Below are 5,329 nucleotides of genomic sequence, written 5' to 3' on the forward strand. Positions count from 1 at the left end.
CTACACTCTTGAAGCCTGAATTAATTAATGTGTCTTGCTGACAAAATGACATACAGTACCAGTCAAAAGTTTGGACACACCAACTAATTCCAGGGTTTTTCTTTATTTTTACTATTTTCTACATTGTAGAATAACACTTTTTGGTTACTACATCATTCCATATGTGTTATTTCATAGTTTTGATGTCTTCACTATTATTCTACAATGTAAAATACAAGAAAAATTAAGAAAAACCCTTGAATGAGTAGGTGTGTCCAAACTTTTCACTGGTACTGTATAATAATAATAAGCCATTTAACAGATGCTTTTATCCAAAGTGACTTACAGTCATGCGTGCATACATTATTTCTTTTGTGTGTATGGGTGGTCCTGGGGATCGAACCCACTACCTTGGCGTTACAAGCGCCGTGCACTACCAGCTGAGCTACAGAGGACCACATATATATATATTTTTTACATCAAGTTTTTATTATTTCAATCGTAGGATTCATACAATACATTTGTAGATATATTTTTAAAGATCCCCCCCCCCACCCCCCCCCCACCTGCAATCTGATAGCATGTCAAATGTATCATGAGATAAAAACAAATAAATTAATATTATATCTACTGAACAATACCTTATATAGCCTCAGAACTAGTGACAAAGTATTGATACACATTCATGGGTGTAAAGGCCCGTTGGTTAAGAGTTCAGAAATGTCCGCTGCTGCTTTTTTCCATGTGTCCAGAGTGGACACCTTGGCCCTGTGGATCCTGGCTGTGGAGAGCTCCATAAGTACAATTTCCTTACATTTCAGAAGCCATTGTTGCAATGGTAACTGATTAGGTGGAATCCACCTTTGTACAATCATTTCCTTAGTAGCTGTGGTTCCTGCCAACCACACTCTCCATTGAGGTTCTGACTAGTGCAAATCAGAGTCATCACAAAGCAACATCACTATTGGATCTAATGTCAGTATTTTATAAGTACAGAGATTACATCCTTGACTTTCCCCCATAATTCAACCACCCCCAGGCATTTCCACAGCACATGCTGAAAAATACCAAGGTCCCCTGTGGTGCAGAACTCACATAATGGCGATGGACTAATACCCATGTGATGTCTTTTTTGAGGTGTTAGATAGGTTCAATGGCAATTTTTTTTATTAATTAACTGGTGATTGGGGTTTCTAAATGATCCAAATTAATTTTCCAGACTGTCTCCCAATTTATTTGTCTGTCAGCAAGTGTAAAATATTTTTCCTGTACAGTGGATGGAGTTAATGGCTTTCATGCTGCTAGAATTAATTGACTATAGATATCAGAAACAACTCCTTTTGAGGGGCGTCTGTCCGTTAGAAGTTTGACCAATGTGGACTGCTAATTCTGCTCCCCAGGGGACCCCATAGGCTCACATGGATAGGTGGAGTTGAAGGTGAAGACAAAATGATAAACCTGGGACATTAAAACACTGGCGTATTTCCTGGAAACTGAGGAGTCCATTCACATTGAATATGTCTTTGAAAGTATAAATACCCTTCTTAGACCAAGAATCTGATATAAATGGTTTCTTACACGCTAAGAATTCTTTATTAAGCCATATTGGAGAGTATGAATGGCATTTAAGATTAGATCTCATATGCTTCTCTGTAGCTTTCCACACATTTACTGAGTATGCCATAATGGGTCCAAACAATAATGCACATTTTTTAGAAAATAATAAATATTGTAATCTAATAGGAGAAACGATTGACTCTTCTATAGCACACCAAGAAACAGAAGCCTCTGGGTTTAACTAGGTCTTCAGGAAATTCATTTGGAATTATAGGTATTACAATTTTAGATTTGGAACTGCAGGTCCACCTGATGCGTTTGTTCTCTGGAGTGTTGCATATTTCATCTGTGGTCTATTTCTCCCCCAAATGAACTTCTTTATGACAGAGTCAAGTTTAGACCAATAGTCTATAGGAGGAGGCAGTGGTAACATGGATGTCATAAAATTGATATGAGGGAGGACATTCATTTTAATAATTGAGATTCTAGCATGCAAAGAAGTGGCCATAACGGACCATCTTTGAATGTATTTTTGGATCTTTTGAAAGGTTTCTAAGTAGTTCTTCCTGCAAGTAATGTGAATAGAGGGGGATATGGTAATGCCTGTGTAGGTGATTTGTTTCTTCACTGGGATTATGGGTGGTAGTTGCACACTTCTCATAGCTGAGTTAAGAGGTAGTAGAGCTGATTTGGACCAGTTGATCAGACAAAATAGACATTGGCTGGAGGGATTTCTGAGCGTTTGCGACGTAGAGCAGTATGTCATCTGAGAAATTGCTTGTTCAATTTGTTCAATTTTTATATGTGAGGAAGCCGAATTTTGACGTATGCTTTGTGCCAGCGGTTCAAGAGAGAGAGCAAATAGCATAGGGGAGGCGGGACAACCTTGTTTACATCCTGGTTGTCTGGTAAATGGATTAGAATGGGTAGTGCCAGTACATATTATAGAAGAAGGATTCACATACATGGTGCGGATCATATGGATAATTCGAACCCCAAAACCAAAATGTTCAAGAACAAGCCATAAATATTCCCACTCTAAGCGGTCAAATGCTTTCCCTGCATCTACTGATAACACAGCACACAGGGTATCCAGATTGGAAGCCTCAGCAACCACATGAAACAGGCGGCGCATGTTATCGGCTGCCTGCCCACCCTTAATAAACCCTGTTTGGTCAGGATGTATGAGCTTGTTAATAACTTTCTCAAGGCATATGGCTAGAACTTTGGCATACATCTTCATTTCTGTTCCGATTAAACTGATTGGCTGAAAATGAGCATGATTTGTGAGGTATTTTCCTTTCTTAGGGATTAGGGATATAATAGCTTTTTATTTTCATGAAACAGAGGTGGGGGTTGTTTGTTTAATTTGGAATAAGCATAATTTTTTATATTTACCATTGTAGCAGTAGAAATAGCATTTTAAACAAATAGGAGAATAGTTAAATTAGCATTATTTAGAGACCCCCATGAAGTTGAACTATGTTGCGTTTAGGGGGACTCATGCCTCATTCAGGGGGCCCCCTGTAATTTGCACTGAACAGAATGTAGTCAAACACAATAACATTATTTAATTGACCACAAGTCACTCAAACAGTAGCCTATTGCCGCATAATCAGAACAGGCTATCATGCTTTATGATACAATTCTCTGATACTAGTCATATGTCACTGTGATTGGAGATAATCACATGAGGAAAAAAAGCATTTAGGCCTCATCTCCCCTCTCTCTCTCTCACACACCACACACACACTCGCCCTTCACAGCCCAGTGAGCGTGGGTGTATGATGGGTAATGATGATATTGTGAGACGCAGCGACACATTGTGGTGATTATGATTAGATGTGTATACCTTTTCTGATTGATTGAATTAATTAGCGAGGACAGGGACATGAATATTCAGTCGAGTGGTAGGGTAAGAAAGCTGTGTGTGTTTTTCATATGGGTGTGTGTGTGTGTGTGTGTGTGTGTGTGTGTGTGTGTGTGTGTGTGTGTGCATCCATGTGTGTGTGTGCGTGACCTCACTAACCTCCACTGTCCGATAGCCTGGGGGAGATAATGATGACGTAGTGGGGATGGCTTGGCCAGTGTGAGTGGAGGGCAGTGCAAAGCAAATGACTGAAAGTAGAAAAGAGTTGGAGTGGAAATGCCAGGATTGTCTTGAAAATGGGCTGTGTGTGTGTGTGTGTGTGTGTGTGTGTGTGTGGTGTGTGATAAGGTAGCTACCAAAGTTATATAGGTATTGAAGTCAAAGGTACATCCTCTGTCTAGCTTTGCTCTCTCACCTGGCTCTCTGTCTCTCCCTCCTCTCTCTCTCCCTCCCCATCCATCCCTCCCTCTCAATCTCCCTCTCTCACCATCCCTCACGACCTCCCTACATCCCCCTCTCTCTCTCTCTCTCTCCCTATCTCTCTCTCTCCCTACCTCCCTCTCTCTCTCTCTCTCCGTACCTAACTCTCCCTCCCTCTCTCTCTCCCTACCTCTCTCTCTCTCGCCCTACCTCCCTCTCTCTCTCACTCTCCCTTCCTAACTCTCTCTCCCTACCTCTCTCTCTCTCCTTACCTCTCTCTCTCTCCGTACCTCCCTCTTTCTCCCTCCCTCTTCATGCCATCTCTCACAGTGAGCAGTGTATCGCTTGGCTCAGACTCCTGGTGGTGAATAATACATCAGGAGACCGGAGAGAGAGAGAGAGAGAGAGAGAGAGAGAGAGAGAGAGAGAGAGAGAGAGAGAGAGAGAGAGAGAGAGAGAGAGAGAGAGAGAGAGAGAGAGAGAGAGAGAGAGAGAGAGAGAGAGAGAGAGAGAGAGAGAGAGAGAGAGAGAGAGAGAGAGAGAGAGAGAGAGAGAGAGAGAGAGAGAGAGAGAGAGAGAGAGAGAGAGAGAGAGAGAGAGAGAGAGAGAGAGAGAGAGAGAGGTGAAGAGAGAGATGGAGAAAGAGATGGTGAGAGAGAGAGAATGGTGTAGAGAGAGAGGGTGATGAAAGAGAGAGGGATCTTGAAAGAGATGGTGAGAGAGAGAATGGAGAGAGTGCGAGAAGGGGGTAGAGAGAGAGGGGGATTAAGAGAGAGAGAGAGATGGAGATGGTGATCTCTGGCCTGCTCCTCTCCTTCCAGGCCCGCGGGCTCTCAGCAGCATCTGGGTGGGGGCTGAGCAGAATACTGACTACACATATGTCCTGTGTAGCTCAGTTGGTAGAGCATGGCGCTTGCAACGCCAGGGTTGTGGGTTCGATTCCACGGGGGGCCAGTATGAAAATGTATGCACTCACTAACTGTAAGTCGCTCTGGATAAGAGCGTCTGCTAAATGACTAAAATGTAAATGTAAACATATGTGCATAACATACACACTCTCCTAAATGTGCGTCTGGACAGAATACAGTATGTCATTTTGGTCTAGTGAGTGGGGTGTAGTGTGTGGTGTGGTGGTGTGGTGGTGGGGGTGGGGGGGGTGAAGAAACAAAGGAAGAAAGATAGATCACAGATAAATAACTAAGAGCACGATAAATACTTGTTTAAAGATAGATTTAAATACAGACGATTTACAGAACGTTAAGATTTTTATTTTTTTCACCCCAGAACCAAGATTCAATTACTTTAGCTGGTTCCATAATCCATTTAACTTTGTGCTTCTTTTCAAAGCTGGAACACAGGGTAGGTAGGAGGTGTGGAATTCTGCTGCAAGGTTTGATAACGTCTTATCTTCTGCTGAATGCTTGTACTCCTGCACGATGGATTCCCAAATTTCTCTACTTTAGAATACAAATGCTCTCACTGGATATGGTGTGTCTGTATATT

Source organism: Coregonus clupeaformis, chromosome 20 (assembly GCF_020615455.1).
Source record: "Coregonus clupeaformis isolate EN_2021a chromosome 20, ASM2061545v1, whole genome shotgun sequence".
NCBI classification, from domain to species: Eukaryota; Metazoa; Chordata; class Actinopteri; order Salmoniformes; family Salmonidae; genus Coregonus; species Coregonus clupeaformis.